The sequence below is a fragment of the Chlorocebus sabaeus genome, chromosome 14 (assembly GCF_047675955.1).
Source record: "Chlorocebus sabaeus isolate Y175 chromosome 14, mChlSab1.0.hap1, whole genome shotgun sequence".
NCBI classification, from domain to species: domain Eukaryota; kingdom Metazoa; phylum Chordata; class Mammalia; order Primates; family Cercopithecidae; genus Chlorocebus; species Chlorocebus sabaeus.
The window spans coordinates 12886353-12913785 of NC_132917.1; positions in this window are offsets into that span (position 1 = coordinate 12886353).

The window sequence follows — 27433 nt, forward strand, 5'->3', positions numbered from 1 at the left end:
GAAAGTCAGGCAATACTTGCCCGAACTCCTCTTTTTTTTGTAATACTGTGCCAAATAAAGTCAATAGAATTAGTCAGTCACTGTGACTTTTTCCAACTACTTTTCAGATATATACATATATATATATATATATATATCTGAGGCAGCCCTTAAACATATAAATATATAAGTGTATGTATATGTTTGGCCAGAAGACTGTGTGTGTGTATACACACACACACACACACACACACTTGCCACCCACAAACCAATTACTAAGCCAAGACCAAGGTGTCTATCTGTATAATAGTTGAGGGTAACATATACTGCTGAAACAAACCCCCCACCCCAAACCTCAGTAGCTTAACATGATCAGTTTATTTTTCAGCCAACTGAAGTCCAGTAAGTGATGGCTTTCTAATAGTAAACTAGAGACTTACCTAAGTATCTATTATTTATGTTTTCTACTATTCTCCAGGATAATAAAGTCCTATGAATCAGCCTGTGGGCAAAGGAGAGAGACTGGGGGTCTGTTTGTAGGAAGCTTTTATAACGCCAGCCTACAGGTTGTCCACATTACTTTTATCTACATTTTCATTGGTTAGATAAGTTACATGTGGTCATATGTAATTTCAAGGGAGGCTGGGAAATATCTCGTAGTGGCTTTAGGAACAAGAGGAAATGTGTTTGTGGAACACCTAGGCGACCTCTACCACATTTGTCAAAAAAACAAACTAAAATACTTAGTCTGTTGAAGAAAAATAATTAGAATTTTTCAGTAAGTCTTTTAGTCTGACACAGCTCGTTATTCTCTTCTGTGCCTGTCTAACCTCTCCTCTTAGAAAAGAACATACTGAGTCAAATTCATCTGGGAAGCTTTGGGGCCTTGCCTGTCATGGTGGTGAGGAAATTCACGCGAAGGCTGAAGATGGCAGGACTCAGGGCGTTTGAGAACTATTACAAGAATTTTTTAAAATTAAAATCGGCTGGGTGAGGCGGCTCACACCTGTAATTGCAGCACTTTGGGAGGCCGAGGCGGGCAGATCATGAAGTCAGGAGTTTGAGAGCAGCCTGGCCTCAACATAGTAAAACCCTGTCTCTACTAAAAATACAAAGAAAAAAGAATTAGCCGGGCACAGCGCCGGGTGCCTGTAATCCCAGCTATTTGGGAAGCTGAGGCTAGAGAATCGCTTGAACCTGGGAAGTGGAGATTTACCACTGCACTCCAGCCAGAGCTGGAGCTTTAAAAAAAAAAAAAAAAAAATGAAAATCCTGTTGCTTACCCTATTAATCAAAAGTGGCTGGAAAGGGATATAAAAATAAATTTCAAAAGTCAGTTTCTGAAGATATTTAAGATCAAAACAAGATGGTTAGGATGGAAGGAAAAGCAACGCTGGAAAGAGTGGCTGAGATGTTTCCATGAAGAGAAAGGGTGTTTTCCCCAGCATTCTCTAGTTTTTGCTGGGGGTAGGAAAGGAGTTAACGTGAGCTCTGAGATGACCAGGATAACACCGACAGAAAGTGACAGAGTTTTGTGCTTTTTTTAAATAAACATGAAATAAACCCTCAAAATCTAAAAGGAGAAAATATCCTCAAGTACTAACATTGCTTTTGCTGTCACATTTTTCCTGGCTTTGCAGAGGTTAAAAAGATTATTGCATAGCAGCTTCCAAGCATGGAAAAAGGAGGTAATCAAATTGGACCACAGCCCAGGGAAACTGTGAGGTCTTACTGAGCACTGCGTGCCAGTGGAAAGAAGCATTTTGAAATGTAAACTGGTGGGGGTGATGGGGTTCAGATATTCTCTGAGACCAGGAACGTCATTGCTCTCCCTGGGAAGCTGCTTTAGCCACAGTGCTCCTGCCTGACTTGGGAAGACTGCTCTCCTGGTCTCCCAGAAGTCATATGGGAAACAGGGCGTACCTCCTCATGTTGCATCTTTATTCTAAGCTCACCAGCCATCCATACAAGATTTCAGAAATCCAGGCAGAGCAGAGTCACTCCCTGAACATGGGCCATGAAACAGCATAAGGAGTGGAAAGAGACTGTGATGGGAATCAGAGGACCTTAACTGAAGTCCATGACAATCAGGTTCTGGCCAGTGGCCATTTGCTTGACCATACTGAGCTTCAGCTGTTCTGTTATAAATGGTTATAGGGGATTCCTCAACAGCAGGGATAGTGTTCCATCCCATGTGTCTTCATGCACAGTGTAAGGGCTTCGTAAATGTCGACAGAATAAACAAAAAGAAAACAAAGCAAGTACCTGACTATATGCAACACATTTTCATCGATGCTTAAATTACAATGAAATTATTTATAAAAACTTTTAATAAAATTATCATATTCACATTCTTACTATAAGTCAGTAACTGATTAAACTTGTTCCTGAACAAGGCAGACTCCATGGGGGAAATATCTGTCTACTCAACTGCTTATTCTTATCTAAGTCTTGTCTTCGCTTGTCTTGTCTAAGTCTTGTCTTACTTAAATCAGATTGACCAGCTCTAGCTGCGTGGCAGGCAACAGGTACAGGCACTCTGAGTTGGATTCGGATCATCTAGGAATTGGAGCTTCTGGCTGAAGAGTAAATCTGTGTGCATGCTCTTGACATGTCCTTCCCCATCTGACAAGTTTTCCTCTCTTCTTTGGTGACCTTTGAGACAGACACCCAGTGATGGAGGAAGAGGAAGTGTGACAGGTTGCACCTGCCCTTATAATCTGTAGCATATCAGGTTCACAACCGTATCACCCAACAACCTGTATAACTAAAATAAAACATAGGCTCTGCTCCTAAATGTCGGTGAGATAAATATATACACATGAATAAAATATATATCAATTAGTAGAGAAAGGCCAGGCAAAAGACAATGATGGCCTACAAATGTTTGGGACAGAATGTATGTGCTGTGTATTTGCAGGCAGAGGAGAATAGAGGACTGGTTTGTCAATAAATGCTTCTGAGATGCTTCAGACTTAATACAGGTCTCGACTGATGCTTTGTGTTGGGAAAAATGATACTTAAAAATAATTCTGGGGGCCTTGGGCTAGTGAAAAAGCATAAATGAATGTATAGGACATGCAGGGTGTGGTTGGTCACCAGGTGAGAAATTACGTAAGGAGAAGAGTTGGAGATGAGAAAGAGCAGGTCAAGTGGGATCAGAACGTCATGTTTTTGTTGGTAATAGGTAGATAGTGATTGATGGCTTTTCAGCAGAGACATGGTATGATCACATTAATGTTTTAGAAAAATTCTTTCAGTTACAGTGCTAGGAAAAGGATTGCACAGGGAAAGAATAGAAGTAGGAAAGGAAGATAGTTGTGGTATGTCACCTACCTAAGTTCTGAAATTTATTCTTGGACCAAAACATCCTTGGAATCCAAATGGCCAGGTCAAGAAACACGGTCAAAACATCCTTGCTCATGTTATGAAACAACTGCTCAGCAATCCCAATGATGGATCAGAGTCATTACTGGAAGGAGCCTCAGTGGTGATGTTCAGGAACATTCCTTGCAAAGGATCTGTTTAGCAGTGACAAGGGCATGATACCGGGAACAAGGATGGTTGTTTGTGAAGTTGTCTAAAAAGGTGACTTTCAGGGTCTGGGAAAAGTTCCTCTAACTCCAGAGTGAATCAGCTGGGTCATGGTCATCTGCCAGACGAAGCTGGTCTACTGTTGACACACAGACAGGTGCATTCAGTGGTGACTAGAATATATGTGTTTCGCCATAATCCTTTGGTGGGCATATAAACACAGCTTGTGCCTGCCTCTTCCTTTTCTATTTCTCATACATGGTTTTGGCTCCAGGTATCTTTTGAATGAATAAACTGGGTCAAGCGAAGGGTATATTGCTGCAATCTGTTAAAGAAAAGCAACTCTTAGTGCCAAGATCAGAAGAAAATTCTCCTGGGGAGTGAGCCAATGTCACTGTCTTTGCTTGGAGAAATGTGGCCAATAATTATATCCAAGCTGTAAAATAGAACTTTTTTCCTTCCTCCAGCTGGCAGAGGGATTTGGACCACATCTGTTCAATATTTATCAGTAGCAGATACTAGTTTATCTTAGTTTTATTTTCTTGCACAGATCACCAGGAGTTTTGTGTCATTAAGCTAGAAGATATCGGTGAGACCTCATTTCTTTTATGGAGACTGGTGTGAGTTGTAGACAGGAGCTAAAGAAAGACTAACCCCTGAGCAGATGCAATTGTGCATATAGTGGGAATATTACCACTTACTTGCTATTTCAACGTTTAATTTTTTTCCTTATGCCTCTGGGGTTTGAACTGAATATTGGTAGTTTTCTCCTAATATTTTGAGAAGGTGACTTAAAAGGAAAACTTCCTGGAATAATTTATGCTTTATGATATAGGGTCATGGTATTTATAACTCTTTATAGTCATTGCTTTTGGTGAGAGACATGTAGTAGTGAGCCAAGCTCAATGAGTTCAACATCATGCCTGAATTGTTTGATTTTGTTATAAATTAAACACAACTGGTACGTCTCCACACTTGATTATTTAAAACCGCCATGCTTATCTAACTGATTACTCTTCAAAAACTCCACCTACTTGATTTCTGGCAAGAACATAACATGCAAAAGGAACAACATTTTTCCAATCTGTCCATCTAAATGATTCATCACATTAACTTTCATTGCTGCCAAGCTTTTTCTCAACTGGGAGAATTTACTAACTGAGGCATATCCTCAGTGGATATGCTGAGGCGTATCCATGTTAGTGGCGAAGGAAAGACCACTGTACCAGAAAGTAGAAAGGCAAAATTCTTGTTGCAGTCCTGTTCAACTCGGCCACGTGTCTCTTCTGAGCCTCAGTTTCTTTTGTCTATACAAGTAGGAGAATCAGATCTGCTCTGAAGACTCCACCAGGCTCTTAGGAAGAAAAAATAGAGTGATGACAAACATGATGATATTGAAAACTACACTGACATTAGATGAGCACTTACTTCTTATTGCTATTGTGCTATAAAATGCAAATATTGATCTTTTAAAGCTCTTAAGAAATGCATGAGGAAGGCAGCAAAAAACTTGATCAAGTTCCCATATATGGAAAGCAGCTATCAATTCCAGAGCTTTGATAAACTCAGCTACTGTAACATGTGAACGGTTTTATAAACTCTACATACATAGAACAGTATAATTACATAGTCAGAAACCTAAACAACCTTATATATTATTTTGCTAGATACATGTTTGATAGCGATGCAGTTAAATGTTGAGTGTCTATGTAATCCAAGTCCTTAATGAGTCAAGAAAATGTCCGGAAAGTGTTGGGTTCAGGGAGGTAGCATTCAAGTATAGATTTTTTTCTAAGCAAGGTGCAACAATTTATTCAAGAATATTGGAAATCTCAATTTGATTCTATTTGTGTGAATAAACGCAAAGGCATATGGGGGAGTTTAAACCGCAGAACCTCTAGTTATTACAATATATGCCCCAGAAAACTCTATATTTCATCTGTAAAAATGGCAGCAATGGTTCTTCTTCTGCTGGATTGTTATGAAGGCCAGCACCTAAGAAAATGAAGTTATGTACAGCAGGGTTGAAATTTCTATCATACACATGTGGAAACAGAACCAGAGAAGTTGCTTAGGGACACAGAGTCGGTGGTAAAGCTGGGATGCTATTGCAGAACTCCCCATAATTGATTTCCAAGGAAATCAAGTCAGTTCAAACCAACAAACATTTATTTTGCCATTATATGACTAGCACAGAACTTATTTCTGGGTTTAAAATAGTGAATGAGACCAAGCTGGACACTGAGACATGAAGCAAGTTAAAAACAAATTGCAGTTTGATGGGGGTGAAAAGGACTGAGAAGCTTTTAAAACACTTTGACCACCATATTTCACATGTAAGATATGAATAACAATAATGATAACAAAAACATCCAATTCAGTATATGGGAGAAAGATCAGAAATATAGAATGTGCAAAAGAAATCATGAATTTCAAAGTCATTTCATCAGTTTTTAAGAATGTCCTTCATCCAGTTTTTAAGTAGAGAATGACCTTCATTTTCCTAGAACTGAACATTTTCTTTAGTTGCATATTTCTTGCATATAATTATATTAAAAACTGAAGGAAAAAAAAAACACACATTGCCTGCATAGTCATGTGGTGGGTTCCAAGAGGAACCAGCAGGAAAATGAAATTATGACTCTAATAGAAGAAACTGGAAGATGGATGACCTGATATATTCAGAGGTTATCTCTAGCAAAAATGTGAATCTCATTTGGGTAGTAATTAATTATAGGTGCCTCAACATTTTCATTTGTTATGATTAACTCCGTTTAGGTGATCAATCTTGCTTGTCAGCTCCAATGGATAGGTAGAATTTCCAGTCTGAGATGGAAATTATTTTGATATTAATCAATCCTTACTTGTTCTGAGATGACAGTTTTCCCCTGTTACCAAGTCCTGAAGCTCGATTAGCAGCTTGGACATTTTATGTACTTCCTACATTGGCAAAAGGAAAACCATGCATTATTTCATAAGAGTTGGACTTTACAGAGACTGTGGTCAGTGTCTCTCTTATTTGACTATGCAAAACAAAACAAAACCAAACAAACAATAACAACAACAACAGCAAAAACCCCAACACAAACAAGGAAAAACCCAACAACACAAAAACCAAACCAAAACAAACAACTGCTGTAATAATCTCGGGCCTTCTCTTTACTGCTGGCATTTTCTTTTTTGCTCACACCCTTGCAGAAGTATTGGCTTCCTTGCCCTTCTCCAATATATCAGGCATATTCCTGTCTCCAGTACTTTGCACTGGCTGTTCCTTCTGTCTAGAATGCCCTTCCTGCACATATCCTTTATAGTCGTGCAGCCTTTTCCTTTAAGTACTTCTTGTCCTCCTTCCTGTCTCTCTTTCTCCTCCACAGCCCCGATCACTTTCCCAAATACTATGGTATTTTACCTGGTTTTTGTTTGTTTGTTTGTTTGTTTACTTTGTTTTTTTGTTGGTGGTGGTTTTTTCTTTTTCGTTTTCTCTCTTTTTTTTTTTGGTTTATTGTAGGTCTGCTGCCATCAGCATATAAGTTTGTGAATTCTGGGGCCTCTAGCTTTTCTGTTCTCTGCTGAACCCCCGGAGCTGGAAGAGTGCCTGCCATGTAAAAGGCACTTCCTACATAGCTTGTGAAAACATGAGTGAGTCTTCACAGTACCTGTGCTTTAGCATGTCATTAAAAACAATTTCAGTGTTGTAAGAATTAAACCTCCTACGAACACGTCTGATATCAGCATACCTGTAACTTGCTAAAGACACAAATGAACACTTAAATATGAATTCCAATAGATTGTTATTCAATTCTTGGAAGTTTCATTTTCTTAAATTTTTCTGAAAATATTGGACTGAATTTAAAATTCATAATATTCCCAAGCAAAGAAAATGTTTGCATTTCTGAGTCAAATAATCACCCTTTTAAATCAGAATAAAAAAATACAGTCAGGGTACTCATCAAACAATCGCACGTCTCTTAGAGCACCTAAAAAGGCATTTTGCTATATCAAGACTTAAAGAATGGGACTACATCTGTATGCTCGAGATGCTTATAATCCAGAGGCCTTGGAGTGCCACTGAGCGTGAAGGAGGTGGTTTGTAGCTGGGAATTCTGGTCTTAAATACAGTTGCTGCTACAAACTCTGTGAATGGCATTAGTCAGATAACCTTTCCTCTCCAAGCTTCAGTATCACTCCCTATTAAATACAGGTGGAGATAGTGATAGAAGAACTCTAAATTCTTTTAAGCCGCAAAATGCTAGATTTTAAATCAAGAGATAATAGAACAAAACACATAGCTGGCTTTCAATAAATACTTCTTGGCTTGAAAAACCGAAATTATGACCTCACTGTAGTGGGAACAGGCTCCTGCAGCTGGTGAAAGACAATCCTCCTTCTGCCTGCTGAAGTTGAGCAGGTCTGCTTTAATGAGGAACAGATAGCATCAAGATCAATTCCCGGGCTACCCCGATGGAAGATCTAGGGAGAACGCAAACCCACCTGGCGCTGGAGGACAAACACACCCCGTTCTTGGGAGGAGGCCGCAGAGGCGCTTTGTAATGTGGCTCTGGCGCCACCTGGTGATGATTCCTAGAATTTTTCCTGTAACTCCAAGGCTACCAGCTATAGACAAAACACCCTGCAAAGGATTTATCAATGTATTAAAACTGTAGTTCAGGGAATGGAAGCAGAATAAAGAGGCTATTCTGTCATAAGAACCAGGACAGAATGAAGAGCCAGAAGCCCATACATTTACATTTAAGAATAAGAATTCACACAGCAGCTGAGACTAATTCTGGCCAAAGTAAAAGCCAATTGACCGAGCTGTTCTCTGACTAGTTGAACAAGCTCAATCATTTCCATATCATTTTTATTAGTGATTTTAGTCCACACCAACAAAATTGTACAACACTTGAGGCTTGAAGCAGTGTTAGGCGCTGGCCGTGGAGACAGGGAGTCACACAGTCTCAGGGAGCTTATATGCTGGTGAGCTTTTCACCCAGTAAATTGAACACAAACCCGAGGACAGCATTTCTCGTGTGGGAAGTACAGAGGAAATGTCACAGAAATGTGCCTGTGAACGTAACTAACTGTGGACCAAGCAGCACTGGCCACAGTCGAAAAATCAGAAATGCTTTGGCAGTGACTTTGTGCAAGTCTTCACATTTTGATGATCGAAAGTGAAGAAGGTCATTTAAGGTGGAAGAAATTGGCGTAAAAGAGCATGGAGGTCAGTTAGCTCAGGGTGCCCCCCACACATCTGGCTGGGTGTGCAGGATACAAGAGCCAGGGCTAAAAAGTTCAGGAGGGCTCAGGGCAACCTTAACCCTGAATGAAAAGGTTGGACTTTACTGCCTGCTGGGGCGGGGGATGAAGTATTAGAAATTCATAAGGCAAAAACCATGTGAATTCATTGGAAGGAAAAGCTAAGATTTTTACAAAAAAAAAAAAAACCCTGTGATCTTTAGATTTAACTCAAGTTAAACTCTGGGAATCTCTAGCTGGGAAGAATATTGATCACACTCATACTAATTCTTTCACTTTATTTATTTATTTTGGTGGGCAAATACTCTTCAAATGTCATCAGTCCTTCTTGGGAGATATTTGGATATCAAAAGCATATATATATATATATATATATATATATATATATATATATATGCTTAGTTAGGAGTAAGTCAAATTGAAGTGTGACTTTTTTCAGATTTGTGATTTTAAAAAATAACTCCTATGAGTTTAGTTTTAGAAGAATCACAGAAATTACTTAGGTAAATAAAAATGCAGTGCTCGTACTGAGTAGGATTGTAGGAAGTCAGTTCATCATCTTAAAAACAGTCAAGGAAGATTTTCAGCAGAATGAGATTTGCTCGGATATTAAAATAGACACATGAGAATTAACAACACTGCTTCCATTCAGGGATTTTAAAAAACCTTCACGGATGACTGTATCAAAAAAACTTTGTCATTTTAGATTTTGTTAATCTTTGAACGCTAATAATTTTTAAATGTTCTGTGAAAAAGGTTACACTTTTTAAAATGTATTTAATGTTTCATATTAACAAGTTATCTATGGTTCTAAAACTTGCTTTCAAAAAATAAAATTTTCTGGGGAGCGTTCTAGATCTCTCGAATGAGGGCAGACTTTCCAGGTGAATTTTATGACCTAGCAATTTGCGAAAGCACGCTGGAATTGCCTTCTTAAAATCATCATCAAACAGCTGACAGTCATCCCCACAGATGAATAAAGGATGGTTCAGAGAGGCTGAGTGCCCTGAGGTCCCTGAACAAGGTACTAACCATTGGGATTCTAGCCTCTGTCTATCCAGGTGATTCCAAAGCCCAAGTTCTGTCCAATATACATGACTGCCCTGCAAATAAAGATGATTTGATGATTGGGCATCTGCAAACATCTCTCTATACACAGTTCGTTCCTTCCACAGTTCAACAGTCAGCATCTATATTGGACCAGCGGGAGGTAGGGAAGTTCAAGAGGTGGGCCACTGGCTGTCTTCTCACAGGCAAGGCCAGATCTTACAACATTGGAAGGCCCAGCGATGTGCACTGGTTTGTCTGGTTAGCCAGTGGATTACAATGGAAACCCTCCAGACCATAGACTTTGCTCGCAACTCCTACAGCTGATCTTCAAAGAGGTACAGGAAGAAAGCACCAGCACTTCCACCTCTCAAATCAGAGCATTGATGGAGCAGGCTGATGCTCCCAAGCCAGCATGCCTGTGTAACCTGATTTCTTACGAATCACACAATAAAACTGCATGGTTGCCATTTAACAATAGCACTTTTTCAAATAGGATATTCAGTTAATTCTGGTTTGGATTATATCACCCCTGAGAACTACAAGGAATTAACATATCTTTCAAAGATGAGAATAGAAATACATTAGAATAGGAATGTGTTCTCCATTCTATAGCAACATAGAATGTGTATTCTCAAGGCTAAGAAAAGACTAGCAGGTCTCTACTTTCTATTACTTGAGTTGACTAATGTAGTCTCGCACATCCTGAAGGATCAAATGCAAACAGTGTTTAACATGAATTAATTTGTATGTGATAGACTGAAATTCTTCTCTCCTGCTGTAGTTCTGGACAGAACATCCTCAGAGTTGGAGGAGCTGAATTCTGACCAGGTGGCAAGTGATTAGGCAAACGAAGTTAATGGATTAATGTCTAAGAAAGGAATTATTTGAAAAGCAATCCTACAGAGGACACTTGTTCAGTTCTGAAGCAATCACATCAGTAGACCAAAGGGATAGAAATATGCATATATATATATATATATATATATTCATATCTATGTGTGTGTGTGTGTGTGTATATATATATTCATTTTCTGATATCATTTAACAACCTAAGTGTCCAAACTAACCCAACTGGTTGGTCAGATAGTGTTTCAATTTAAAATATATATATATATATGATTACTATATATATATGATTGCTATATATATGTATATGATTACTATGTACCAATATGTTTATATAACTGGTATTGTGAATCAAAATATTTTTGTACCATTACTCCATAAATCTTAATTTTGCCAAATGGATCTCATAGAGAATCTTTTCTTAGATTGCTTAGGTACTTGGTTATGTTGACATCAATCTGGCTTTGATTCACTGTAATTTCCTTAAAGGATGGTCATTGGAGTTCACATAGAATGAAAGCAGGGAAAGGGCAGGAGCTCAAGGTCAAATTCTTTGCAGAAATCCTTTGTCGTATAAATTACACAGTGTTACCCTGATCCATGATGGAATTTTGGCTTTTCTGTGGAGGACCGAGGGGAACGCGGAAGTGAAAAGGGTGGCCCTTCAGCCCAAGAGCATTCTCACCGGTTCCACTGCCTGCTGGAACCTCAGCCTGCCCTGACTTCATTTCTCAGACAACCACAGAGGTCACCGCTGTAGACCCCAAGCTGTTGCCCCGCACTGCTGTGATGTGGTGGAAGGAACCCACACTGTAGCCCCAGGTGGATCTGGCGTTCACTGTGCAACTGGCTCTCAGATTTGAATGGGACTTGATGCAAAGTTCTGAACCCCTTTGAATGTGTTTTCTGATCTGTAAAGAAGAGATAATGATGACGAGCTCACAGGATTTTGAAGAGGATTTGAAATAATACATGTAATATGTCTGGCAGGGGCCTGATACAAGGCAGGCACTCAATGTTATGTTTCAATCACACACACACAAGTGCACGACTCAACACACATACACACACACCTCCAGAAAGACAACAGAGTGACGCTTTCTTCCCCTATTCCCATTGTTATTGTTGCTGCTGTAACTTTATTCAGTAGATCAGAACACCAATCTTTCCTCAAGAATTGTGCACCTGTTTTCTTATTTCTTGTAACTAAGGAAATCAAGGAGGGTGACTCATCTGGGAGAAAAAAGGTATGTGAACAATTGCTAAAGCAGAGAGCAATTTTAAGTCATCTGTCTTACTGCTATCTTTTATCAGCAGAGAGCTTAACACTTTTATTACTGGTTCTCAGTGATGAGGTTGTAGCATTTTTTTGTTTGTGTCTTTTTCTTTCTTTCCTTTTTTTTTTTTTTTTTTTTTTTTTAACGTATCCCCTTCTGGATAAAAGTTATTTCTATTTAAAGACACTCGCAGTGTGGTTGAATGTTCATCGGACGTTGGTAAGGTGCATAGCACTTTTCAGATGCTAGCCATAGGTTGCAGAGAGGAAAGCTTGTAGTGAAGATCCCTATTGTCTGTCACACAGCAGTCATCAAGCCAAAAGGTAGTGACCAACCTACAATCCTCACTGGTATTTGGGGTCTGTTTGGATGTTGGTTGTAAAGCCCTATTTCACTTTCCTGCTACTTGGTTAGAGATATTTTCTATAAAGCCTAGGTCTGTGTGACCTTCCTGGTCTCTTTGCTCTGGATTTCCCCAGATGTTTGCAGTCTCTTTCCCATCTGCCCAGAATAGGATCATTCTTGCCTTGTACCTGCTTAGACTTGGTTTCTTAAAATAATAATTAAAAAAAGATACATTATGTTTGTACATATTTGTAACGTACATGTGATAGTTTGTTAAATGCATACAATGTGTAATGATTAAGTCAGGTTATTTAGGATATCCGTCATTTCTAGCGTTTATCATTTCTATGTGTTTGTACATTTTACATTCTCTCTTCTAGCTATTTTGAAATATACAACAGATTGTTGTTAACTGTACTCATCCTACTGTGCTATTAAACATTCTGATGTTTAAGTTCTAACTTCTTTCGTTTATTTAATAGTATGTTTGCACCCATTATCCCACCTCTGTTCATCCCCACTCCCCTGCATCACATACTTCCTAGCCTCTGCTAACCACTCTTCTACTCTCTATCTCCTGTATCCCCATGAGATCCACTTTTTAAGCTCCCACATATGAGTGAGAATGTGTTGTCTTTCTGTGCCTGTCTTATTTCACTTAACGTAATGACCTCCATTTCCATTCATGTTGCTGTAAATGATAGGATTTTGTTCATTTTTCATGGCCAAATAGTATTCCAGTGTACATATGTACCACATTTTCCTTATGTATTCATCCTTTGATGGGCACTTAGATTGGTTCCATATCTTGACTATTGTGAATAGTGCCGCAATAAACACGGGGGTGCAATATCCCTTTGATATATTGATTTTATTTTGCTTGCATAAACACTCAGTAGTGGGATTGCTGGATCATAGGGTAATTCTAATTTTAGTCCTTTTTAAAGAAACTTCCTGTGGGGTGCAGTGGCTTACATTGCCTGTAATCCCAGCAATTTGGGAGGCCAAGGCGGGCAGATCACTTGAGGCCAGGAGTTCGAAACCAGCTTGGCCCACATGCTGATACCCCACCTTTACTAAAAATACAAATTAGCTGAGCTTGGTGGTGCATGCCTGTAGTCCTGGTTACTTGGGAGGCTGAGGCATGAGAATCACTTGAACCTGGGTTGGGGGTGGGGGTGTGGAGGCTTCAGCGAGCTGAGATCGCGCCACTGCACTCCAGTCTGGGCAACAGAGTGAGACTCTGCATCAGAAACAATTAAAAAAGAAAGAAAGAAAGAAAGAAACAAAGAAAAAGCAAAAAGAAAGAAAAGAAAAAAAGACACTTCCATACGCTTTTTCATAATGGCTGCACTACTTTACACTCCTACCAGCAGTGTATGAGTGATTCTCTTCCTCCCCATCCTTGCCAGTATCTTTTATTTTTTTGCAATTTTTCTAATAGCCATTGTAACTGGGGTAAGATGATATCCCAATATAGATTAGATTTGCATTTCCCTAATGATTAGTGACAGTAAACATTTTTTAAATAAACATGTTGGCCATTTGTACATCCTCTTTTGAGAAATGTCTATTTAGAACTTTTGCTCACTTTTGAATGGGATTATTATTATTATTTGCTGTTGAGTTGTTCGTGTTCCTTGTCTATTCTGGATATTAGTTTCTGATCGTTGAACCCCCTGGCTCACTGCTTCTGGGTGACCATCTCACATATCTAACTCTCCTCTTCTTTCCTGATGTTCTAAGATGTTCTAATCCATTTCAAATAGTATTATTTGTTGACTAGCATCCATTGTTCATTCTTTTCCTTGTTCACAGAAGCCCAGTTTTGTTCAGCTTTCAGATGAGTAGGAGGATATAAAAGGAAGGAAGGTGCTTCACCCAGTCCTAATATTCATGCTTAGTATAAACCATTCATGTCATCGCAATTATCTTATGAAAGTATAAGCTAAGCTCACTAAGCAACGGTACATGAAGGTATGTCTGTGGAAGCCTATTTTTCTCTCTATGTTGCTTCTTTCTTCCCCTTGTGAAGCTTCCATGAAGAGCTTTTGCCCAGTGCTGTACTTTTCTTGGAGTTGTGTCACCACCAATTTATAACCATGGAAGAAAGATCAAGAGTCACAAAGAACTAACCCCAAAACCCAGATCCTAAAATGAGTTAATAAGCCTGCATCATCTGTCTCTAAATATCTAAGTAAGCATGGATGCCGTTGTTGGGTAAGGGGTGCTCCTCCTTCTATCTCTTCCCTGCAGCCCTCCGTGCACCGACTGCTGCTGGGTCCTCACTCTGCCCCTCCCTGAGCTAGGGCTGTAAGCAGCCTGATGGCTACAGCCTGAGTGCCGCTGGCTCAAGTGAAAAGACCTGAAACCTGACGGAGAATGGTTTTCTGCTACTAAAATGTACTGAAATAGATACTTTTTATTTGTAATAGCATTTTCTCTTCTAACTACACAGGAGGTTGGTTTTATTAGTCCTATTCAGGAGATTAGAAAATTGAGGATTAGAGAGTTTACATGACTTGCCCAAAGCATTATAGCTTGTGAGGAATATGAGGCTTACTTGGTTATGAGATTCATATTTTACATATTTACATATTTTATCTGACCTGTGTGATAAGAATAAAATCTAAATACTTAACATGGTTTATAAGATCCTACATGATCTTATCTCTTGTCATCCGCTTCCCCCAATAATTTTTACTTAAAATTCTCAAATATTGGAAGCTACTTCTCCTTTCTGGATCTTTTCTTATGCTGCTCCCTCTGTCTAGAATGTTCATTGTCTTCTCTCTTCCTGGGTGAATGCCCTTCTCTTTAGAACAGTGCTAAGACATTGCTTTTCTTCAAAAGCCTTCCCTGTCCTTCATATCATTAGGGCACATCCCCTACTGTATTTAAGTGCTTCAAAGTGTGATTGATGGTCCATATCTACTCTTATTCACAGGAGCACATCCCATTTCACCTGTGTTTCCACTCCACACATTATATCATAAACTTTAAGGCTTGAGGCAGGGAATTTACAATTTTGAAAGCTTCATTGATAATTTTAACACGTATTCCTGATGACAAATTAGAATATTATGCAATGAAAAGTATTAGTTGAGTGAATGCCTGGCCAGTTTCTTGATCAGTAAGCAAAAAACCAAGAAAAAACAAAAACAAAGTAATACAAAATGTTCAATATCTTCCAACTAGTTATACAGACTAATTCAGTTCAGCCGCAATCATTGAAGCCATGTCTATTGCCTAGAAGTTCATAACTAAACAACAGAAACCAAACATGAATTAGCTAGGAGTATCCACAAGTATTCCAATTCCTGAAGGTTTGATGAAAATATTCCATTTTGAGTCACACAAATAGTTCACAAAAGAATTATGTCTGTTTCTGTATGAATTTCTATCATCCTTGACGAAGCACAAAAATTAGACACCTTCCTCAGAGTTTAGAAGAATTGCTGATTTAAGAAAAGGGAAAGCAGTAGATTAGAATAAGAACGAGAGTGTGCCTCTTTAAATAAATCACACTTTATTAAAAATGCTGCTTTTATTTCTGATAAAATCACTTGTGGAGTGTGTGTGTGCACGCGCACGTGTGCACAAACACACCTTTCCTCTGTGTGTATGTGTGGTTCATTTCCTATGAACCAGAGTTGTCTTGGAGAAATAGGAGTTTCAGAAAGGAGAAAACAGGTCAGCAGTAGATATCATGCTTCAGGGCAAAGAACAAAGAGCAACTCCAGATGGCATCCTGGAGATGGGAGAGAGGAAATTCACTAATAATTATAGATTACAAGGATAAACATTAACTCTATTGAATAACCTGGCTAAACAGATCCCTTTAATAGACAATCAGAGATAGTGCTGATAATTTAACATAACGGAACTTAAACATACCTGGATAGAAAGAAGAGAAAATGCTCTGAACTTGGAGAAAATTGACTTTATGTTTTTATTTACAGAGCTACAGTTTGAAGAGAGAAGCAAAATTGAAAAATTAATGTTAAAACTGACACTAAAAATTTCTATTTTTAAAGGGGAATTAAAGTCTTAAAAGAATCTGAAAGTATAGTGAAAAGAGATTGAAATCATATTGTAGTGTAAACTCAGAATATACTGTGATAGAAAGGACAAAGGATTTGGAGTTACTGAGACTGTAAGTTAAAGCCTGCTCTTATCTGCTAACTGGGGCATGATACTTGAGTCTTAGTGCCCTCATTTGTACTTATAACAATTAATTATCTTTTCATTTTTTTCAGATTTGAATAAGGGACCATAAGTAAATTTCCTGAGACAAGATCTCAAATCAATTTTTTAAAAATCACATTTATATATTACTCTGAACATACAGTAAGAAGGCTCGGAAACAAATCTCTTAACAGTGAAAAATTGGTTTGGTTTGGTCTTTGAAACTGCCAGCTGCTGTCAGAGTGTTCTGGTCCTTGAACAAACACGCATAAAGTGTTTTCCCTGGTGTTAGGAAGTGTTCGTTGGAAAACAGCTGTTGGCATCTGAATACATTACATATAATGCTAACAAGACCTTACTTTTGTATAATACTTTACACTTCTTTTAAAGCACTTTTCTTTGTTTAATTTCATCTACAAAGGAAAGGCATTATTTCCCCCTCTAACAAATTTAGAAATGGATATATCCATTAAGGGGTAATGCAATTTCCCAGTCAAGAAACAGTTTAAGTATTTGTTAGACTGTCTTGATGTCACAGTTTCTGGCTTTTAGCATTGTGTTCCAGCGTAGTGTGACAGAGACTTGTGGTTGGATAGTATTGTGGGGAGAGATTCCCTAGTGTTCAGAACCTTCCTAAATGCAAGACAATGGATGACCCTCTGAAAAATGAGATTAGACCATGAGAGTGAAACTAAATCATTCTGAGACATAGCAGGTCTCCACTACAATGACTCTCTGAGAACTGAAGGCAGAGCAGCAAGATTGAGAGAAGTCTCTTGATACATAGAAAGCTAGTGGAGAAAATACAAAGCAAAGAAAATTGGCATGATACGCAAACAGCTGGCAAGCAGAAGATAAAGGTGAATAAGTATTTTCTGAGCCTTGAAGGCTGATAGCTAAGGTGAAAAAACAAAGAAATCTCTAGAATCTTGTTGGGATAATCGTGATGTCATGCCAAATGAAAAGTTTTAATTCTGCCTTTAAAATATTTGAAATGATTTGAGAACTAATCAGTGCGGCAGCAAAGCCCAGATCCAGCTTCACTGCAGGTGAGATTCATCTAGCCACTGCGTTGACAACCTGACAGACGGTCATGTACTTCTTTGGACGATAAACATAATTTTCTTCAGGTCTGTACTATTCTCTTACATATTATCCTTAGCACACAAATGTAAACAATGAGAAAAGCAAAAGAGATGGCAATTGCAACCCATAATTAAGATAAAAAATAGTCAAGTCAATATGAGCAGGACCAGAGTTGGCCTAGAGACAAGAATGATCAAACAATGACGTTGAAATCATCATGATAATTACGTTAACAAATACAGTGGGGAAGAAAGACAAGAGTGAAGAAATAGGTAGTTTCAGCATATCCATGAAAATATTATTCATACGATTAAAACACCGGGAATGGAGAACCCAATATCAGAAATAAAAAGCTCATTGGGTGGGCTAAAGAGCAGACAGGACATGAAAGGAGAGCATACTAGTGAATTTGAAGACCAGTCATGATAACATCTGAAAAAGTAGTGCCTAAGAAGTTTCTACATTGAAAGATAACAACCCCCAAATCCAAGCGCAGTTGACCCAAGCACAATAAATATAAAAAAATAATACCTAGGAAAAGCTTAGTCAAAAGTGGGGGGAAAATGCAAGATATAGAAATAGTCTTGAACGCAGCCAGAAAGGAAAAATAAAAATAAGGATAAAAGCTTACATAAAAGGACAAATAATAAGAGTGATAGCTAAATTATCATAAGAAACCATGATGAATAGAAGACAATTGAATGGCATGTTTAAAATGCTGAGAAAAAAAAATGAACTTTCAGCCTAGGACTTATATAGTGAGAATACCTTCCATAAATATATAAAGAAATATAAGTTTAAAACAGAAACACACTACAGTTGATCCTTCAACAATATTGGTTTGAACTCTGTAGGTCCACTTTTACGTGGATTTTTTTCAATCAATAATTTGAAAAATTTTGGAGATTTGTGACAATTTGCAAAATCTTGCAGACTAAACATATAGCCTAGAAGTATAAAAATAAATTAAGAAAATGTTAGGTATGTCATGAATACCTAAAGTACATACAGATACTAGTCCATTTTTATCATTTGCTACCATAAAATAGTACACAAATTTATCATGAAAAGTTAAAATTTATCAAAACTTAAACACACAAATACTTGTAAACTATACATTGCACCATTTGTAATCAAGAGAAATGTAAAGAAGTGTAAAGACGAAGGATCAAATTCTAACTGCATAAAATTAAATGTAGTAATACTGTACTACTGTAATCATTTCGTAGCCACCTCCTGTTGTTATTGTGGTGAGCTCATGTTACATCTGCTTAGAATGCCATACTATGCTAAAAACCTCCACCTGAGCAGTTCATCACTCCAGTAAATTGTGTACAATGGTAAAACGTGAGTTCTCACAGTTCTTATGTATTTTTCATCATGTTTAGTGTAATCCCATAACCTTGCATTACACCATGGGACCCCATACAAAGTGCTCCCAGGAAGCCGAGAAAAGTCATGACATTACAAGAAAAAGTTGAACTACTTGATATGTACCATAGATTGTTGTCTGCGGTTGTGGTTTCCTACCATTTAAAGATAAATGAATCTAGCATAAGGACTGAAGCTGTCACTGCTGCTATGTCAACAGGTGCAAAAATCTTGTACTTTTTGTGAAATATCTTTTTATATCGTATTGAAAATGCAGCTTCTATGTGGTGCAGGATTGCCATAAGCAAAGCATACCTATAGATTCTAATATGATTCTAGGAAAAGCAAAGTCATTACATGGTAACTTAAAGCAAAAAAAAAAAAAAAAAAAAGATAAAAGATCTGAAGCCAAATAATTTAATGCCAGAAAGAGACGGTTGGATAATTTTGAAACAAATTTCACTAAAAAAAGTCAAGATAACAAACCAAACAGTTTATGCTGACCAAGAGACAGCAGGCAAATTCCCAGATGTTATTAAGAAAACCACTGAGGAGGAAGGATATTGGTCTGAACAAGTTTTTTTATGAGGATGAAATTGCTCAACCTGGAAAAAAAAAATTGCCACAAAGGACATTTATTAGTAAGGAAGAGAAATGGGCACTAAGATTTAAAGCAGGAAGGGATATCCTACCTCTAATATGTTGTGCACATGCAGCTGGGTTTCTGATGAGGACTGCTCTTATCCATAAAGTCGCTAACCCCTGAGTCTTGAAGAACAAAGATAAACCCCAGCTGCCAGCCTGTTGGTTGTACAAGACGGTCTGGACAATCAAAACTCCTTCTTAACTGGTTCCATTGATGCTTTATCCCTAAAGTCAGGAAGTATCTTCCTAATAAGGGATTGCCTTTTAAAGCTTTTGATAATAGATCATCCTTCTTGACGTCCAGAAGCCCTAGAGGTCAACACTGAATCACCGAAGTGGTCTACTTGTCTCTAAACACAGTGTTTCTAATTCAGCCTCTGGATCGGGGGGTAATAACGACCATCAAGGCTCATTACACATGGTACTCTATGGAAAGGATTGTCAATGCTGTGGAAGGGAATGCTGATAGAGAAAACATTATGAATGTCCAGAAGGGTCACATCATTGAAGATGCCATGATTGCTATGGAAAAATTCATGAAAGCCATCAAGCCCAAAACAATACATTTCTATGGGAGAAAACTGTGTCCAGGTGTTGTGAGTGACTTCACTGGATTTACAACAGAGCCAATCAAAGACATAATGAAAGAGATTATGGATATGGCAAAAAAAAAAAAAAAAAAAAAAAAGGTGGGTATGAAGGGTTTCAAGGTACAAGTCTTGAGAGAAATTCAAAAGCAAAAAGATACCACACTGGAGGAATGAACAGAAGACAACTTGGATGGAGTTGAGTGCTTCTGAACCAATATCAGATGATAGGGAGATGGAAAAAAAGCAGTGCAGAAAAGAAATTGTTATTAGACAATCTGGCAGAATCATTCTGATTATTCAAGACTACTTTGAAATGCTTTTACAGCAGAGATAGACCCTTGTAGGATATGGGTACTGAGACTACAACAAATGGTGGAGGAAGAATTGGTACCATATAGAAACATTTGTAGATAAATAAAAAAGCAAAAATATCGACAGAAATTATGATGTATTTCCATGAAGTTACACCACGTGCCTGTCTCTCTGGTCTCTTCCTTCTACCTCTTCAGTTTCCACCAGTTCTAAGACAGCAAGACCAAAACCTCCTCTTCCTCTTCCTTAGCCCAGTCAGCGTGAAGATGAGAATGTAGACTTTTGTGATCCACTTTCACTTAATAGTTAACATATTTTCTCTTCCTTATAATTTTCTTTTCTTTTTTTTGTGACAGAGTCTCACTGTCACCCTGTCACCCAGGCTGGAGTGCAGTGGCATGATCTGGGCTCACTGCATCCTCCACCTCCCGAGTTCAAGCGATTCTCCTGCCTCAGCCTCCTGAGTAGCTGGGACTACAGGCGCCTGCCACCACGCCCAGCTAATTTTTGTATTTTTAGTAGAGACAGGGTTTCACCGTACTGGCCAGGCTGGTCTCAAACTCCTGACCTTGTGATCAGCCTGCCTTGGCCTCCCAAAGTGCTGGGATTACAGGCGTGAGCCACCACACCTGGCTATAATTTTCTTAATAACACTTTCTTTTCTCTAGCTAACTTTACTGTAAGACTATAGTACATAATACATCTAACATACAAAATACATGGTAATGAACAGTTTATGTTTTTGGTATGGCTTCTTGTCAGCAGTAGTCTATTAGTAGTTAAGTTTCAGGGAAGTCAAAATATATACATCAATTTGTGACTATGGAGGAGGTTGGTTCCCCCTAACTTCATGTTGTTTATGGGTTAACTGTAATATAGACCATCACCAGCAAAATTGTTCTGCATGAAAAGTATTTTCTATGTGTGCACCTGTTACATGTATATGTGCATTTATATATGTATATGTTTATATATATATATTTATACACACATATGTATCTCGTGAAGAACTCATATTCAAAACATAAAGCTTCCAACACATCATCAATGTAAAGAAAATGAAACAATTAAATCGGCAATCGGCAATAGCTTTCAACTGATAAAGGAAGGTATGAGTGGTCAGCAGGTTATTTAAATTTGTTCAATATCATTAGTCATTGGATAAAATTAAATTAAAACTAAAAGAAGATACTATTTTACACTTACTAGAAAGCTTTACATTACAAAGGCAAAACTAGTTGAAAGTTTGAACCATGCAAACTCAGACTTACAGGCAGTAACCCTCATACTAGCCCTACTCCTCAAAAAACATCAACCCCCAAACAAGTCACCCATCCTTGCTTTCTCAAGTCATTTGTTGATCGGGTGTGCAGCCAGGTGTGCTATCCTGTTGCAGGGGTGGGGGTGTCCATCTCACACATCTCACATCTCTGATTTGGCTACAACACAAACAATACTAAATGTTGTCAAACATCTACAGCAACTGGACACCCGCATATTCCTGCTGGGTGTGTATCATGGGATAAGCGCTATGGAAGAAATGTCAACAGTTTCTTATCAAGTCATATATTCACCTCCCTTAATCCTCAGCGTTGTCCCTCCTAGATATTTTTCTAAGAGATATTAAAATAAGTGTCCCAAAAAGACTTATTTAAGAATGTTCATAGCGATTTGATTCATTGTAGCCCCAAACTGGAAACAACACAAATATCCATCAACAGTACAATAAATAAAGAGTGGTATATTCATAGAATTGAAAGCGAATAAAAGGAGTGAAGATATACACAACTACACGGATGGGTTTCAAAAACGTTATGTAGAGAGCAAGAAACTAGACATGAAAAATGCATACCGCAATTCCGTTTATCTGAAGATCAAAAATAGGCAATGCAGAAATCAGAAGTTGGTTGCCTTTCTTGTGAGGCAGGCAGCTAGAATTGCCTGGTGAGTGGTCCAAGGGAATTGTCATGGTGGAAAACTCTATGTCTTTTATCTATTCTTTTGCAGTTACATGAAAGTATAAAATTTCAAAACACATTCATCTGAACGTTTAAAATAGGCACAGTTTGGTATATAGAAATTATACCTCAATTTAAAGCAGTGAGAAAGAGCTAACATACTACATATTGGGATAATGAATATATTAAATTTGCTAACAGGTACCCCTTTACGTAGTACATGTGTAATTGCTTCAAAGGCATCTCATTGCAAAGGACATAATGGTGTAAGTTAGGAATTCAATTTAAAGGCCTATTTGCTATATGAAGATACTGGGCTAGAAATGCAACTAACTTCCTCATTTTATGCATCTACTAAGTAGTACAGCTAGAAAAAGAATTGTATTCTTTCGACTTCAATCTCAAGAGGCTACCCCTCCAATCCCCCCACCGTGAGATGTGCACCGTGTGATATTTTCTGGATATGTCTGTATCTTTGTGTGACTTTGAGAGTTGATGAGTTCAGGGCGTGAATTCTTTCTATAGACACTAGCAGATAAGTCTCTTCACTGACTAGCTAGCAAGCACGAGCATCAAAAAGCTAATGGAGTCTTAGAGTATGATGTAATGATTTATGTGACAAGTTCCTCAAGTGTTAAAAATGCGGGCAATTCACATCTATGAGGCCACATGCGTAGAGCTTCTCTCTTCTGCCATGAGATACTGATAAAATACTTTTAATTATATTATGCAATCATTGCAAAGAAAATAGATAGCTTTCAGCTGCTGAGTTTCCTTTCAATGACCTGATTAAAATGCATCAAGGGAGATAGGACCCAGCTGTTCTTGTCATTAACTGATAAGCTATTGCTAGTAATTTTTACTGATTGCTGACATTATAGGCAAATGCAAATAACAGGCAAAGAGCAATATCTTAAAAGAAAAATATAAACAGCATCTCCTATAAGCTGCACTTTTGAGGATTTATCTGTCTTTAACCTTTAAATTTCATATGTATTTTTCCTGGAGTTTGACAGCCATTCCATGATATCTCTGCTTGTTCACTGGGGAAAAAAAAAATATTACAACAGTGATGGCAGGCATGCTCATTGAATTAAGTCTGTAAGCAGTGTTGATTTAAGACAAAATTGTTAAATAAGATACTATACACTGATGCCTCACATGTCCAGTTTATATAATAAGTATTTTAATTTTGAGTTTCTAGGTAGAAATTAATACTCACTCAGGATTTGTAATAACAGTTATTACCTTGCCACTGTCCTCTCCACGCTTCTGCTGATTCTTTAAACACCATCAGGTTGACATTTCTAGGACATGTGTATCACTGTACCTTCCCTCTCCCAAAACACCTATAAAGCTCCCAAGCCTATAGGATAAATTCATAGAATCTTAGAATTCTGGAGATTGAGAATGGAAAGTTACTCAGTGCTGACATAGGCATGAGATCAGCAAGCTTTTCCTGTAAAGAAACAGAAAGGAAAGATTTCAGGCTTTGCAGGACATACAGGCTCTATTGCAGTGCAAAAGCATCCATAGACAATATGTAAACAAATGGGTATGGCTTTGTTCCTCTAAAACTTTATTCACAAATATAGTCAATATTTCAGATTGCAACTGTGGGTCATAATTTGGTGACCCCTGAACTAGTAGACCAACAATCCAGTCTGATACGGAGTTGGACTTTTAAAACCCTGGAGAATATAGCTTTTATTCTCAGAAAATGGTTGCCAAAGTACCTAATTTGCCAAAACCCATATAGGTTGTCTACACAATGTAAAAGCAGTCAATAGAGCACATCACATTAGGGCATAGCTTTCCATTATGTTTGTTATCAGTAAAATTCCTCACTCTTGACAAGACCAAATATATACACAAACATAATTATAAGCAGTAGTTACATGCTAAGTCTCTATTCCAAAATGAACTTGCTAGGGTGTTCCAGTCCACTTTATAATTTATGGATCCAATATTAGAATACTTCCTATTCTCCATTGACAAAATATAGCATCTTTCCATTAGAAGAAAACAAAAACATAGTCAAAAGACTACATGTGTGATCAGACCTTTCTTCTTGGACAGAGCGATCCGAGCTGGCAGACTGTAACACAGGGTAATGATTTTGTTGTATGCCCATAGTTGAGGATGGCAGAAGGGTTTGAAACAAAGACAGGAAACACCAGAGATAACATCAATATCAGGTTATCCAACTGGATATCTCACAGTCGTTTTAACCCAATATGCGTAAACCATAATTTTTCTCTCCTTAAAAGTTTCCTTTCCGTATTCATCTGGTATAAAGATATTTGAGTGAGCAAATATATAAAAAAAAGGCAGGACAAGAATTAATATTAGCAGGCTGCCTACATATTTTTTCTTTTATCTCAAAGGCAGGCAGCATGCTCTGTGGCATTCTGTCTGTATTAGTCTTTTGCCAAACACAAGAAGACAAAGTGATTTCTCTCTTCCTCAATAAAAGGAGGCAATGAAATTTCAGTCAGTAAAAACAAAGATGATTAGTATGAATGATTTCGTCTCTCTTGTTTCTGTTAGAAGTACACAGAATTGCATATTCTTTGACAGTATGCCCTTATCTCTCTTCCCACCAAGTGATGGAATCATTCCCTCCCCCTTGAATCTGATCTGGCCCTGTGACTTTTTTTTTCTTTTTTTTTTTTTTTTTGAGATGGAGTCTTGCTCTGTTGCCCAGGTTGGAGTTCAGTGGCACAACCTCGGCTCACTGAAACTGCTGCCTCCTGGATTCAAGTGATCCTCCTGCTTCAGCCTCCTGCCTCCTGAGTAGCTGGGACTACAGGCATGTGCTACCATGTCCAGCTAATTTTTGTATTTTTTTTAGTAGAGATGAGGTTTCACCACATTTACCAAGCTTGTCTCGAACTCCTGACCTCAGGTGATCCACCTGCCTTGGCCTCCCAAAGTGCTGGGATTATAGGCATGAGCCACCAGGCCCTGTGACGTACTTGGACCAATGGACTGCAGCAGAAAGAATGCTGTGGAGGGAGGGAGAAAGGAAAGGAGGAAAGGAGAGAGGAAAGGAAAGGAAAGGAAGGAAAGAAAGAAGGAAGAAAGGAAGGAAGAAAGGAAGGGTGGGAGGGAAGAAAGAAAAGGAAAGAAAAGGAAAGAAAAAAAGAAAAGAAAGAAGGAAGGAAGGGAGGAAGGAAGGGAGGAGGGAAGGGAGGAGGGAAGGGAGGAAGGGAGGAAGGAGAGGGAGGGAGGGAGGAAGGAAGGAAGGAAGGAAGGAAGGAAGGAAGGAAGGAAGGAAGGAACCGTCAAACCCTAACCAAACCCAAGCTAACATGAAGACAAAGTAGTTGTGACATACAAAGACAGATAATTGTCAAAAGGAAAGAAGCCACTTAATTGGATTTAACCTTTATTAACCATAAGTCATTCAAATAAATAGGCTTCAGCTTTGTTTTTGTTTTTGTTTCTTTGTTTGTTTGTTTATTTCAGGGTCGGGATCTGGCTCTCTCACCCAGGCTGGAGTGCAGTGGTGTGATCATTGTTCACTGTAGCCTCAAACTCCTGGCATCAATCAGTCTTCCCACCCCAGCCTCCTGAGTAGCTGGGACTGCAGGTGCACACCACCACACGCAACTATTTTTTAAATAATTCATTTTAGAGGTGGAGGTCTTGCTGTGTTGCCAAGGCTGGTCTGGGCCTGAAGCAATCCTTCCACCTCAGCTGCCTAGGTTATGGGGATCACAGGAGTAAGCTCTAAACTTTAACTTCTGATTTTTCTCATCCTAACTCTTAGCAAGTCCCCTTACCTAAGATCTATAAACACTGCACTTCAGAGGAGTTGCCCTGGGTAACATGTTGTTTACTTATTTCTGTCCTCTTGCTATTGTACTTTGTATTCTGTAAATTTCCTTTTATGTTCCTGGATGAGAAAATCAAGATCTAGCTGAGCAGCGATGTCCTGAGACATGTTTCCTGGTTAAGGAGAGAAGGGCTGTGTCCTGGCATTCGTAAGAAGGAGAGTCTGTGATGAAAAGAACGTAGATATTGAATTAGGCATTAGAAGTTATGGGTTAAAGCCCACTTCACTAAAGGAGCCCTTTCCTTCCTTCAGTTCTCTTCTTCTAGCACAGTGTACATAATAACTGCTCAATTAATAGTATTCTTTGAAAGAACCCAAAAAAGTGATTTTAGTTCTGCTGGTACCTTGGAAATTCTTGCTCATTTACATAAAAAAAGTTACTAGTCATGTACTGCTGATACTGGTTTTTAGGCAACAAAAGTCATGATTTAGAGCAAATGAATATTTACAAGGAAAACTTAGAAACACCTTACAGTGCTTAATTTGACACCTTTGACTTTGTTTTGAAATACATATTCCATAGAATATATTATAATTAAAATTTACATTTCGTAGGCAGTAAAATAGCTAATTATAGATGTTACTTAGGGAGAATGTGTTGATACATTTTTTCCATACAATTTTAATTAAAAACTATATTCATGTAAAATTGACATTCAAGCATATTCCATCGATGACAGATGTGAAACTCCTCTCAACTAAGTGATTAGTAGTACCATTTTTTCAATATCTTTTCAATATTATATCATCTGAAAGGTATGGTAATTTTTATGGATATTTTAATAGCTAGTGTGTAATGGTTAGAGAATAACAAAGCCAATCATTTTAACAACTAGTAGTTTTTGGTTATCTTCCATGGTACAGATACTATGCTAGATACTTTATTTTTATCACCTGCTTTATTTAGAAAAATCCTTCAAATAATTATTTTACAAATGACAAAACTGTGGTTCATTGAAGGTGATAGTATTACTGAAGGTCACTTTTCTATTGTAGATTCAACTTGAAGCTTGAGAAGTATCCAACTTTGAGTCCCTGTTATTTTTCATACTTTAAGCCTTGTTTTTCCTCTTGACCATAATAGGACCTTTCTTTTGGTCCTTCAAATGGTTTAAAAATGTTTAGCACCTCCCCAAGCCAAGGATTTTTGTTGGC